This window comes from Hevea brasiliensis, chromosome 12 (genome assembly GCF_030052815.1).
Source record: "Hevea brasiliensis isolate MT/VB/25A 57/8 chromosome 12, ASM3005281v1, whole genome shotgun sequence".
NCBI classification, from domain to species: domain Eukaryota; kingdom Viridiplantae; phylum Streptophyta; class Magnoliopsida; order Malpighiales; family Euphorbiaceae; genus Hevea; species Hevea brasiliensis.
In genome coordinates, this window is record NC_079504.1 from 14,314,722 (window position 1) to 14,329,763 (window position 15,042).

A 15,042-nucleotide genomic window follows, 5' to 3' on the forward strand; every position below is an offset into this window, starting at 1 on the left:
CCCACACCTTAGCAGGCACCGCCACTCTCCAACACTCTCCTTATGCCATTTCAAACAATGTGGACATGCAGAAGATGCTGGGGCTGGTCCCCTGAACCCCATCCCTGGAGAGCTGCCCACTGATGGTGTGGACTGACCTCTCCTAGGGGTAAACTGTGGCCTGGGCCCTTGAGACTGACCCTAACCTTGTGGTTGACCTAAACTCTGTGCAGGTGGACCCTTGAACTTTTTCCCAAATGCAGGAGATGAACTAGGCTGACCTGGGCCCCTCTTCTGCTGTCTCTCTCTTCTGGTCGGCTCACTTATTCTAACCTTTTCAACCTTTATAGCAGCTTCCACTAACTTGGTGAAGTCTGTGATTCCCAAGGCAGTGATCATGATCTTTAAATTGTCATTTAATCCTTCTTCAAATCTCTTATACCTTTCGGCCTCATTAGGGACTATCTCCCTTCCATAGCGGCTCAATCTGACGAATTCCTTCTCATACTCACCACCGACACTGTCTCGCCTCGATTAATGAACTCTCTTCTTCTCTCTTCCAGGTATACACTACCCACATATTTCTTCTTAAATTCAGAGAGGAAGAAGTCCCAAGTTATAACTTCTGGCTGCACTTCACTGGATACCGTGTCCCACCATTCATATGCATCATCTTGCAACAGAGATACAGCAGCCTCTAAATTTTGCTCTGGGGTGCAGTGGAGTTGTTTTAAAACTCTGCCTGTTCTATTCAACCAATTCTCGGCTGCAACAGAATCATCTTCTCTCTTGCCAAAGAAGTCCACTGCTCCAAACTTTCTCAATTTTTCTAGATGTGATTTTGGTTGTGGAGGTGGTGGTGGTGGTGCTGGCATTACCCCGGCCATTTGTCTGAAGAATTCGGCCATTTGCTGGAACATGGCCTGTGGAGGCTGAGCAGGCTCTGCTTGAGTTGGCGGAGCAGGTTCTCCCATACCCCCAGTCTCAGCTGCTGCAGGTGGAGCATGACTCTCCACTTCCTCCTCAACTGCTCTCTGTGATGTAGGGTCCATATCCTATTCAAAATAAGAAAGTCAAACAGATCTGCATTAGTGTCACCTCGACTCTTACAAATGCAATGCATGGTATGGACTCAATCTAGGCCCAGAAACGCCTAAACCGTGCTCTGATACCACTAAATGTGACACCCCTTACCCGTCTACAGTATATCCGAGTAAGTTATGTCACACAGTGTACCGGAACACTCTATTTTATCTTAATTAATTTTTATCATAGTTTTGAATATAACTTGTGAAATATAATTCATTTAAGTCATTTATTGAAATCATAATTTATTTGAGGTTCCGAAAATTTTATAGAAAATCCAGCAGAGTACCGGCTAAAAATGGAGAAAACAGTTCTTCGGAACCTGTGAAAAACACTTCCAATAGCCATATTCAATCATTCTCAAACTCCAATATCATCAAAATCTCAATATTTTTCAACAGCATTTCTCATGGTACTCATATGTAAGCAATAAATAAATACTCAAAATTTTCCATTCATAACCACAATTTTCATTATTTACATGAACATCAAAATACATTACATAAGTTTCAATTATACAAAAGGAAATAAAAGTTAATTACAAAATACCAAAATGAAACCTAGTGTCCTACCAATGCACTGCAGATGGTGAGGTGACACGGACACTATGCAAAGCTGAAGGAGGTCTCACCCAGTCTGTGGTCTACTGGGCTCTCGGTCAGTATCTCCAGAACCTACGCATGGCAAAAGCAACGCGCTAAGCAATAATGCTTAGTGGTGCAATAATAAAATAAAAGGAAATAACAGAAAATAAATATGTATTGAATGTATCGATGTCTTACTTGTTTTGTACTTGTTATATTCATTATTTTGTTAAATTTATCCACTTTCATTTTTTGGTTGCCCAAGTAACCTACACTAGACGACTGGACTGGATAAACGGGTAAACTGGAACTGGGTATCAAGTACCTCGGGCCGTCACACCATCGGTCACATATGTGTCTCCCGATGTGCAACAGATCAGCTAATAAGCTGTAATGACAATAGGCACAAGGCCAAATATCAACACAATGTCAGAATGGCTAAAAGCCATGAAATCACAGAATGGCATAATGCCATGTGCAGTACTGCTAACTGAACCCTATTGGCATGCCAAACTATCCAAACCAATCTCGTTAGGTATACTAGGGCATTTGATACTTTTGAATTCTTCAATTTTTGAATTTCAAGTTTTAGTGTCACTATTCACTTCACTAGTCAACAAAAATGTTGACTTTTGCATAGAAAATAGGTACATTGGTTTTAACACTCCCAATTTATCACATTTTGCATTCAAAACTTGTTGGAATTAATCACCAATACCATTCCTAAGCTTAAAACTAAGGGAGCAGAATTTTCAGTTTTTGTACCCTAACTTTACTGTTCCATTAGTTACTGTTGCAATGGGAATTTGAGAAAGTGATAAACATAAAAGTTGTTCCTTATTTTGTCTAGTTGAATTTCCTTTTTTGAATCACTTCATTTGGAGTTTTGTAACTCCAGTTATGGTCCAAAAACCACAGCTGGCCGGATTGAAAAATTGCAGAACTGACCATATCTACAGTGCAGTGAATAGTAACTGTAACTGCCTTGTTGGATAGGTTCTGGTCATAATTTGGGGTAGGTTTCTTCATGAAAGTTTTTTGTCTATATCTTAACTTGTTGCTGTAAAAATTTCAGGTCAATTGGGCCATTCTACAATGAGTTATGGCCAAATGAACAATTACTGTTCATTTGGTCATTCTGCAGAATCTGGTTGCAAGACATCCGGATTGGGGCCAGTTTTTGGTCCACTTGCTTTGGTCTTTTGGGCATGGTTTCTTCACCAAAATTGTGCCATTATGTGTCTAGTTTCATGTCCAATTGGCCAAATACCAATTGAACCTACACAGCCCAAGTTGTGGCTGTCCAAACAGGCTGGACTCACAGCCACACCTACTGCTCTCACTAGGCAGCCACATCAAATCAGTTTGTAATGCTATAATTCACTCCAAATTATGGTCAACTTACCTAAAATGGTCACTAATTGACCATTAGAATGTTCTTTCACCATTACATAAGCAAAGTCCAAGTTTCTCTCCAAAACCCTAATTCTCATTTCAAATTTACACAAGATACCTTAGTTAACTCACTAATTCATTATCCACATATATATATATATATATATATATATATATATATATATATATATATATATATATATATATATATATATATATTTTAAACATGATCTCTAGTCCACTCTAAGTCCATCAAAAACAATCAATCTCATCCCTTCCTTAGGGCTGCCAAAATCCATGGTGTACATACACATAAATTTTATTCATTTAATTTACAAATTCTTACTCATTTTAAGTCTCTAACATGGAATAAGAGAGATATATGTACAAATAGGCACTAACCTTAGTAGGGCAGAATTTTCTCTTGTAATTTCTTCACTTTCTTTTGTTTTCTTGGCTGCCAAACACTCTAGCAAGGTTGAGTGACAAATTTTAGTGAATGACTTTATAGATTTTGGGGTGAGAAATCAAAGGTTTTAAGGTATAAGAGAATAAGAGCTATGGAGGAAAAGGGAGGGGATTTTTGGCTGGCTGAAGAAGAAGAAGAAGATCAGAATATTTTTTGTCCATTTTGACTCTTTTAAGTGATTTAAGAAGGCTTGTTAAATTTTGATTGGTTGGGGGTATGTTAATGACATCATGTGATGTCATTATTCTTAATTTCTTTCATTTTTCTTTTCTTTTCTTTTCTACTCATTTCCAATTCAATTTTCAACAATATTTATTCATATTTTAGATCATGATAATTATTTACTTAACTGGACAAGTCGGCCAAAAATCGTCTCTGAAGGCGAAATGACCAAAATGCCCTCCGTTTGGCTTAACGGGTCAAAATTGTCTGTACCGATTGAAAATTTTTTCTAAATATTTTCTTGGCATTCCAATGCCATAGGAACCTCAATGACCCTTCTCTGGAGTCCCAAAAATTATTTTATAAATTTTTCCCCGGGTTTAGGGCCCCTTGTTGCGAGAACCGCAACTTCCCTCTGGGTTACCCATTGCTTGGGCACCGGCTCATTTAACTTGGTTGTATTTTATTTCTAAAATTTTTTTCTAATTTTTTCTTATTAATATTTGAGTTAATTATGGTTCCTCACTTTAGTTTAAATATTTTTCCGGACGTTCTAGCTGTCCGGACCGACACTGGTCACCGGAACAGTAGAATGTACGGAGTTGCTACCAGGAGGGTGTTACAGATATCTCCAATGTGACATGGTATGGAAAAACTACCAGGATCCTTCAGTTTGGGTGGAAGCTTATTTTGCAAGATAACACTGCTTTCTTCTGTAAAAGCTACAGTTTCATACTCTTCCAACTTCTTCTTGTTAGATAAAATCTCCTTCAAAAATTTAGCATATGAGGGCATTTGTGCTAAGGCATCAGTGAAAGGAATAGTCACATGCAAAGACTTCAATACCTCCAAAAACTTCCCAAATTGTTTATGCAACTTTGCTTTCTGGAACCTTTGCGGGAATGGTAAAGGTGGCATGTAGGCTTTAGGTGCTACATATTTAGGTTCTTTCTCTTCTCTCTCTCTTTCTTTACTTCTTTTTTCTTTTACTGAACTCTCTTTCTCAACTTCAACTCTAACATCAACTTCAGCTTTTTCATCTCCTTCTCTATTTTTCTCCTCTTTAACTTTCTCTTCAATCTTTTTATCTCCACTCTCCAATATTTTTCCACTTCTCAATGTAATAGCCTTGCAATGCTCCCTTGAATTTTCTGGTTGGCTAGGAAGCTTCCTAAATGCTTTATTGTTTAAAGAGCTAGCTTGTTGAGCTATTTGGTTCTCCAACATCTTATTGTGTGTTGCCATTTGATCCACTTTAGATGCTAATTGAGAAATCATTTCTTATTGACTTTAATGGCTCACTAATAGAGTCTCAATCATGGCTTCCAATCTAGCTGTCTTGTCGAGTTGTGCTTGTTGTGGTGGAGGTTGTTGTGGTTTTGGTAGAGCAGGTGCATTTTGAGGTTTAGGCATTCCAGGAGGAGGACCTCTATTCTGCTGAAAATTCTGATGTTGTTGATACCCAAAAAGTTATTGAAAATTCTACTGTTGTCCTTGTCTACCTCCCCAAGAGAAATTAGGGTGGTTTCTTCATGCTGGATCATAAGTTGTAGAAAATGGGTTACTGCCTGGTCTTTGATTGTAGTTTCCCATGTAATCGACTTGCTCACTTGAAAATTCTTGAACAAATGCAAGAAAATTAGTTGCACAGTTGACATTTGCAGCTCCAACATCTACTGAGTTACTTGAACCTCCAACTGAAGAATCTACTTTCATACTTAGCTTGTCCATCTTCCTTGTCAAAGCCTCAAACTTAGCATTAATCATATTCATGGCATCAAGCTCAAACATACCAGCTGGTTTCTTGATCTCATTCCTCTCATAACTCCACTGGTAGTTGTTATAAGCAATTTTATCTAGAGCAAAAAAAGCTTCATCTTCAGATTTCTCTATAAGATCACCTCCAGAAGATGCATCAATTGTATTTCTAATAGCTGGTGAAACTCTATTGTAAAAGTGTTGAACAAGCATCCACTTAGGAATCCCATGATGTGGACATCTCCTTTGTAGATCCTTGTACCTCTCCCATGCTTCATACAAGCTCTCATCATCTCTAGGTTTGAAAGAAGTCAGCTCATTTCTTAGCTTAGCTATCTTGCTTGGTGGAAAATATTGAGCTAAAAATGCTTCAGAAAGTTCATTCCATGTTGTGACAGAACTCGATGGCAAAGAATGTAACCACTCTCTAGCTCGGTCCTTCAAAGAGAAAGGGAATAATCTGAGTTGAATTGCATCATCAGAAACTCCATTTATCTATAATATATCACTAATCTCAAGAAAGTGTGCTAGATGAACATGTGGACTTTCACTTGGACTTCCCCCAAATTGTGATTGTTATACCATCTGACACAGTGCAGGCTTCAATTCAAAATTATTGGCTTCCACTCTTAGTCTTGTGATACTTGGCATGAAATCCCCAATGTTAGGATAGGCATGATCCTTCACAGAATGATTATTATTGTTGTTGGCCATTTCTTCTTGTGGTTGCTCTTGCTCTTGTTCTTGTGCTCTTTCTTATTGTTGTTGAGCTTTAAATTAAGCTTTTCTCCTCTTAGCTTCTGCTCTTAAAGCTCTTACTGTCTTTTTTATTTCTGGATCAAAGAATAAATTGATTTCTTCACTTTTTGTACTTCTCATAAAATAAAAGTACTTGAAAAACAAAATAAACAAATTCTCAAAGTAAAATGGTAGAAGAAATTAAAAATAAAATACTCAAATTAACCAGACAAACAATCGTTCAATATCAAACAAAAATCAAATCCTCGGCAACGATGCCAAAAACTTATTGCAGTGTAATCCGCAAGTATACAGGTCGTACCAATTAATAAAGTAATAAGTCAAGTATTGTTCCCACGAGGATTTGCCATTTGAGTACCAAACTATGAATGTAACAATTAGTTGGGCTTATGATTGATGAATAAATAGTGAATGTAAATAAGCAAAGTAAATTAATAAATCTAATTAGAATCGGTAAAGAGCAAGCAAATAAATTCTAAATCTAGGTGCAATTGAACTAAATTAATAACAGGAAATTTGAATCAAAGTCTAATTATGATAAAAATGATTCCAGAGTTGGGGGTTTATGTATAAATTAATTGGGATTTATCTTGGGTATTCCAATTTTAAGGGAAAATAGAGTTTGAAGGTGATTGATTCTAAATTCCTTTGATATCTTTTTCAAGCAAACCAAAGTGTGTTTTAAAATAACTAAAACTACTTCCGTACGATATTTGATTAATTTAAAACCCATTAAGTTTTATAACCAATCGTTAATTCCTCTTAAAGCCCTAGTTTATTTCTAAATCTAGGTGATTTTAAGTTTCAATCCTTGATTATCTATCAATGATCTTCACATTTCAGTCCTTCAATCAAAGATTAACACAATACCCAATGGGTACCAATATTAGGCAAGTAAATCAAACATACAAGGAAGGAATCAAAACTCATATTTATATAAAATATGGAAATAACTAGTCCAAATCCACAAACTAATCTAAAACATGTTTTCTAACTCTCAAAATCCAGAGAGTTTACTCACTCATATTGGTATTTACAAGAAAAATTGATGAAAAAGTAAAGGAAAACATGATAAGAGGACTAAAAATAGGAAAACCCAGGTAGAAGAACCCAAAACTCTGATTTCTGGAGCTTCCTCTGGAGCTTCCAGAGATGGTTGCAGTAGCTTCTCTTCCTCAGAGATGATGGCGTCCTCCTCCCTCTCTATATTTGTAAATTTTCTTTCCTTTTTTTTTCTTATTCTTTCCTCTTGTGGCAAAAACTAAAAAATGATCCTTTTATATAATCCCAAAAGTTGCCCTAAAAATAGATAAGAGCGAAGGAGTGGATAGGAAAATGAGGTTTAGAAATATCCAAGTCAGCAGAGTTATTCACATTTTGGGCAGTCTGCTTAGGGTGCTGCTTACCGTAAGCAGCTTCTTCAGCAATTTTCGGGCTGTGGTTGCAATGTCTGCTTAAGGTTAAGCATACCTTAGCAAATCTCGGCAAGTTTGGAATAAAATGAGTTTTTCTGCTCATGCTTGACTTTCAGCTTGACCTGTGTTACAGTTTAAGCACTACTGCTTACCCTAAGCAGGATCTTAAGCAATTCTCGACAGGTTTTGGGATGAAAGCTTGAATGTGTAGGATTTAAGCTGTGCTTGACTTGCGGCTCGCCTGGGCTTAAGGTTAAGCAATATGACATACCCTGAGCAGCATCATAAGCAAAGTCTCAAGCAAATTTCGGCTGACTTGATCTTTCAAGGCTTGATTTTTTCAACTTTTCCTCCACGCTTAGGGAACTCCAAATTTCTTCAAATCACTTCCTAATGCACTCATTGACCCTTAATTTGCCATAAAAACCTATTAAAAACAATAAAATTACAAAAATCAAATATAAAGTAACTAAAGTTAACAAATAAGCTAAAATAAAGCTAAAAACATAAAATATACTAAAATATAATGGCAAAATGGATGCAAAACTATCCTAAAATGCCTATATGAAATAAGTGCAATGCCCTTCTTTAGAAGTCTCCTTTTCCATTGAAATTACACAATTCAAAGTCTTAATATTCATTCTAACCTTTACCAATAGCTAATCAAATAAATTCCTAAGTTAACTATGCAATTTAATAACTATGCAATTCCTTACGGTTGAACCACATTAAATTCTATGTTATTCTTTTTCTCTTTTTTATACTGTGTAATTTGTGTGTGTTCCTTAGATTTGCATGCTCATTATAACACAATTAATTAATTAATATGGGCGCATGTCTGGTGGTGGAGGCAGTAACCTTTCTCGGCGATTCTTTCCATTGCTAACGATGAGAACAGTCTTCATGCCCAAACTAAAATGCCTCTCCAAATTGCAATGCACAAGCTAAACCCCTACAACATGTCAAATTTGTTTTAAAAGAAAAAAACTTGTATTTATATACATAATGGTTATTTTTTTTGGCTTGAATTTTGGATATGTTTTCATGGACCCAAATTGTGACTCGACTCAAAAGCTTTCGCGTTGCGACCCGATTTGGATAAAAAGTGTCTGTGGTGGTAGCAGAGGGCATGGGCCGATAGGCCCGGGCTCAAAACCCACCACTAATCTCCTTGGGGGTGCGAGGGCTTCGACTGGGATTTGAATTTGAGACTATATAATGTAACATTCAGCCCACTTAAACTAAAGTAATAAGGACCATTAAGTAAAGTGTTAAAAGCCCATATAGGAGCAATTTTGAGAAGTTTCCACATAATAATAATAATAATAATAATAATAATAATAATAATAATAATAATAATAATAATAAGGAGGAGGAGGAGGAGGAGGAGGAGGAGGAGGAGGAGGAGGAGGAGGAGGAGGAGGAGGAAGTAAAAGAGAAGCCAACAGAAAATTTTTCCTGTTCTTTTGTTTTCAATAATAATAATAAGAAGAAGAAGAAGAAGAAGGAGGAGGAGGAGGAGGAGGAGGAGGAGGAGGAAGTAAAAGAGAAGCCAACAGAAAATTTTTCCTGTTCTTTTGTTTTCCTTGAGCAGAAACAGGGGACTCCACATCAGCACTTCTCCTCTCATCCCTTTCATTCACATCTATATTTCAAATCAAACCCATAAACCCACTCAAGCTTTAATTAAACCTCATTTTCAACAAAAATCCTAACTTAAACCCATCTTCCACTCATAAGAGCTAATAATTTCTTCCAAGTGAGTAAATTCTTCTTTTCTTCCTCTCAATTTCTCAAGTTTAATTTGATATTCTATTGTTCTATGATAATTTTTATGGCATAAGACTAATAGGAAGATGAATTTTATTTGAAATAATAGGTGTATGTGGGTTAATAGAGATGTGAAGTTTCTAACTATTAGGTGGGTGCTCTTTAATAGGATAAATTAAAAGATGGTATTTTGATAGGAAGAGATGGATTTAATTAAGTTGGTGCAGTAAGGATTAAATTTAATTTTAATTAGAGAATATAACCTGTGAATAAACGAATTAGGATGGATGGTCAAGCTACTAATGGGTTGATAATTGTTGAGTATATTAAATCTTAACTAGAAATATGCAAGAAATTTAGCATGTTGTACACAAAAAAAAAAATAGAGTTAAATATTATATCTCTAGTATTATTAAAAGTTATAAGCTAGTAGAAAATTTCAAGTGTTAACAGAAATAGAAAAATATGTAAGTGGAGAGGTAGATTTAAGTTTTATATCTTAATTGCTAGGTGGATAATGAAGTGTGTATGATGTGGTTATTGTAGAGCTATTAATGGATATTAATTGTGTAACACCCCCGTTGCATAGCCTGGTATATTTCACTGTTCTGGTGACCGGTGTCGGTCCGGACAATTAATGGGATTAGGGCCACACTTAAGACAATTTGAGAAGCCATAAACACAAATAATTAGTAATGTTTAATTAGTTGACTATAAATAAGAAAAACAGAACATAAGAGATTAAACGAACCGAGAGTCACAGCGATGAGTGACCTCCTCGGGAACGACTGCGAAGTCATTTTAAACTCAAATTTCGAACCGTAAAAAGTGACGCTGCGGTCCTTAGGACCCTTATGAACACAATGGAAAAGAGAAAATCATGAAAAGAATCATTAAGCCAGTCAAATAATTAGGTCAGGGAGCCGGAAGAAATATGGAATTATTTACAAACCGGGATGAACCGGTGAGGGGCAATTTGGTCAATTGACCCCGAAAGCTGACTCCTGACCTAACTGTCAAATAAAATTGGAGAAAAGAAAATTTCGGAATCGACAATAGAATTAAAGAACTAATAGAAAAATAAATAGAAAAAAAAAGAAAAGGAAAGAGGTTGGAAAAGTCAAAGTTGATGACATCACTAATGATGTCATAAACAAATTTGTTAAATATTTATTAAAATTGATATTTATGGTCTTCCAAAGCAAAAACGTGTAAAGGAAAAACAAAAGAAAACAAAATAGAAAATCTCTTCTTCTTTCATCTTCCTTGCTGCCCCATTTTCCTCCCAAGTTCCTCCATGAGTGGTCTTCCATGTAAGCTTACTTTTAAGCTTAATTTTCTTCACTTAATTCAAATAACTCCCTTAAAAACCTCCCTAGAGCTTATTGTTACAACTTGAGAAGAGGATTACAAGAAGAAAGAAGAGTTAAAGATAGGGTTTTGAAGCTTTAACAAAAGGTTAGTATGTTAAATTGTTACTTTTCCATTCAAATGCATGTTTAGGTAATTAAGTGAGCTAATAACTTGATTTAAATGAAACAAATATGGGGAAAGAATTAAATTGAAATTTCGGGCAGCTTGAGAGGAGTGTGGTTTGCATGAATATGATGCAATTGAGTGAGTTTAGAAGCTTTACTTAGTGAAATGATTAACATTAAAATTATTAGAAGTAGTTAAATGCAAGAGTTAGTGAGATTAGGGTTTCAATGCTAGGGTTTATGAACCAAAATTTGGAGAAATGCATAAATGGCATGTTTAACCTATTGTGACATGAATTAATGGTCAATTATGACCAAATAAATTGTGTGGGAATGGTGGAAAATTTAGCTAAATTCGTAGGTCAATGGTCATGCACGCAAAGATGACCAAACCTACTTTGAAGGACCAAAACTCAAATTTTACAAGCCTAATGGATATGCCACTAATTGGAGGTGAAAATAGACATAAAAGAGCACAACTTTCATTAAGGAACCATGACCAAAAACTGACCAAAACTTGGTGAAACAATTGACCAAAGTGAGTTGATAGCAGTCGTCAAGATTAAATCGACCAAATGAACAGTAACTGTTCATTTGGTCATAACTCGAGTTAGACAGGTCAAATTGACCTGAAATTTGGCCAGGGGTTAGAGGGAATATAGATCTAAAACTTTAATGAAGAACATCACCCCAAATTATGCCATTAACCCATTCAAATTATTGAGCAAAGTTAGGGTACCAAACCTGCACCTCTGCAGAAATTTCATTGAGCAGCAATGTTTGGATGGCTATAACTCTCTCTAGGAAACTCGGATTTAGGCGATTCTTGAACCGATGGAAACCTAAGACATAGTAGAACATTTCATATGAAGAAAGTTAGACCAAATTATGAACTTAACTTAATCAAATTACTGACCAAAGTTGAACCAAAATCTGCGGAACCCAAAAGTGCAAGATGAATAAAGTGCACGTGGAATAAGAAACTTATTTTGGCCATAACTTGAGTTACAAAACTCCGATTGAGGTGATCCAAAAATGAGAATACACTTAATACAATAAGAAACATTTTATATGAAGGAAGTTTTGTCAAATTCCAACAGTAGATCGACCAATGGAATAGTGCAACTTCGGATCACAAAACCGAAAATTGGCAATTTTGCCAAAAATGACCTATGCTTTGAAAAAGTGACCAAAACCAACAAGTTTAATGAACAAAATGTGGTATGTGGGTGAAGTTGGAGTTCCCATACCTATTAATCCTTAGAAAGTCAATTATTTGACTTAAATAGTGCAGTGAATAGTAACCCGAAACACAAAATTTCGAGAACGTCGAATTTAACACGTTAGAAATAGGTAAATGCGAAGTTAAAATTTATTTTGGGATTTATGTTAAGTTCTAGTACTGAAACATTGTAAAATTTTGTGTTTCAGTTGAAAAGAATATCGGGAAGGAACCCGAGGAAACGAGTCGAGGCTAAGGGACGACTCGCTTGAGGTTTGTGCACAATAAACCCTATTTAAGCATTTTATCCTTGAAAAAAATGATTTATTACGCATTATGAATTTATGAACTTTTGTGTTGCCACCTTGTGATCAAATTGTAACTTTGGAAATGGATTTGATTTTTGCATGCAATATTTGAATGAAATGTTTGAAACGAATTTTTAATTCACACTTAGCATGACAGTTACTTATTATTCCTCCTCCATTTATGGGGTTGAGATCGTTTATTTTCCTCCCTCTCTGGCTTGCCAGTTGAGGTTGTAGATTAGATGAGTACTCATTAGCTAGCTAGCCACCTCCCTCATTGGTTTCGATTAATGGGGTTGAGATTGCTTTGTCGTGGTGTACAACACGGCATTGATCGGAAATTTTATGTCATGGCTTAAGTTGTGTACGACTTTGGCAACACTGTGTTTATGCAATTGTTTGACTAAACTGTTGTTTAATATATTATTTGACAAAATGAGTTGTTATGAGCTTTGATATTTGCGAAATGTGATTGTGAAGTATTCAAATTATGTTTCATCAATAAATGATTTATGTATCGCATTTTAAATCTTTATTGTGCACCACTGAGTATGTTTATACTCATGATAGTTTAATTTATCGCCGCAGATAAAAGCAAGGAGAAAGCGCAGAGTGAGTCATGGATTGACAAGATCTTTTTGATCCCTTTTTGTACGGGTATTGTATTATACCCTTATGTTTATTTTGATGTAAATACTGTAATGTCATAAGTATCAATGTAAATTGAGCAGTTGTAAATAAACTATAATAATATTATTTTAGATTTTCTTCTCAGAAATTTGATATTTGTACATATGGATTTTCGCATATGTTTTGTGAATGGAATTATTGAACATACTGAGTTGACAAATTTGACTTGGATTGTGAAACTGCTTTTGAAATGGATTGACTTGAGTTGAATTGTGAATTATTGGAGGTTGGGAGTTGTAAAATAGTTTTGGAAGTGCTTTTACAGGTATTTGAAGAATTGGTTTCTCAAAATACAGAGGAACTCACAAAATTTTTATAAAATTTGCGATAAAATTTGAATGGACAAAAATTTTTACTAGTATTTAAACTTTGAATAAATGGTTTTAATTCTTACCAAAATGCTCACCACTTCCAAAATGTAAGAAAATTGTTTTAAAATCCCTTGTAGGGTACTTAATGAGTTATCGATAGGTGAAGTTCGGTAGTTCATTAAGTATTCTACGGGAGCATGCTATGCCTTACGGAGGGGAAAGGTGTGACATGTTTTAGTGGTATCAGAGCATGGTTTTGCAATAAATTTTGGCTATGTGTATGAACATTTTATTGATAAGTACAACTGCTCAAGTGTCTTTAATTGATACATATGACATATTTACATCATGAATATGCACTAATGGAGGTCAACCTCCTTGTGTTTGATCTCAGGAAGTAGAAAATTGTGAAAAACGAAATGGAAGGAGGAGATCATTCCGAAGAACAATCTGTTGACGCTGAGGTTCAAGGGAAGCCCCAAAGACTCGAATGTGAGTGGGTCACCACTCCGGCCTCGGTCCAAAGATCGCAGCTTTCTGCTCAATTTATGCAGCAGATGGCTACCTTCTTTCAAAGAAATGGCGGGTAATGTGCCACCCCAAGCTCAAATGCCGCACTGCAAAGACAACCACAAATCGGTTCGGCAAGATGAAAATCGATGAAATTTGGGGCCACCGAAGTTTAAAGGCACCGTGTGGATCCACCGGAAGCGTAATGTGGTTGGAAAGAATGGAACGGGTTTTTAGAAAGCTGCAGTGTACAGAAGAAATGAAGTTTGAGTATTCTGTCTCATTATTACAAGGGGATGCCTATGAATGGTGGAAGACCATCCCCCACAGCCTGGTGGAGCCACCTGTGTTAACCTGGTCAGACTTCTTGAGGGAATTCCGACAGAAATGGGTTCCCGATGCATATGTGGACATGAAGTTGCAAGAATTCTTGAGTTTGAAACAAGGGAACCGAACTGTAGCAGAATATGAGAGAGATTTTTCAAGACTAAGCCACTATGCTGGAAGCTTAGTCTCCACCCCTAGAGACAGATGAAAGAGGTTTGAGTCCGGGCTAAGGCAGAGTCTGAGAATGCAAGTTGTGGGATTTAGACATTAGAATTTTGCCGAATTGATCTCACAGGCCCTAGAACTAGAAAGGATAGATCAGAAAGGGGTGTGAAGTATACTTAGCACATGTGATAGACACCCAAGTGGGGAGTCCAGCACTAAGGGACATCCCTACGGTATGTGACTTTTTCGGATGTGTTTCCTGATGAATTGCCAGGATTACCTCCAGAAAGAGAGGTGCAGTTTGAAATTGATGTTATGCCTGGTGTGGACCCAATCTCCATAACGCCATATAGAATGGCACCAGCAGAATTGAAAGAATTGAAAGTACAGTTACAAGAGTTGCTTGATAAGGGCTTCATCCGCCCTAGTTGTCACCTTGGGGAGCGCCAGTATTGTTTGTTAAGAAGAAGGATGGCACTCTCCGATTATGCATTGACTATCGGCAGTTGAATAAGGTGACAATAAAGAACAGATATCCATTACCCCGTATTGATGACTTGTTTGATCAGTTGAGGGGTGCAGCTGTATTCTCCAAAATTGACCTAAGATCAGGTTATTATCAGCTGAAAGTTCAAGAGCAGAGTATTTCAAAAA

General features: G+C 36.3%; 1 non-coding gene across 1 annotated transcript; it reads left to right on the plus strand.

Moving 5' to 3' along the window:
• Positions 1 to 5,656: 5,656 nt before the first annotated feature.
• LOC131171631 (small nucleolar RNA R71) lies at positions 5,657 to 5,763 on the plus strand. Its single transcript, XR_009142290.1, has one exon. It is a non-coding gene; the product is annotated as a small nucleolar RNA R71 (small nucleolar RNA).
• Positions 5,764 to 15,042: the final 9,279 nt, after the last annotated feature.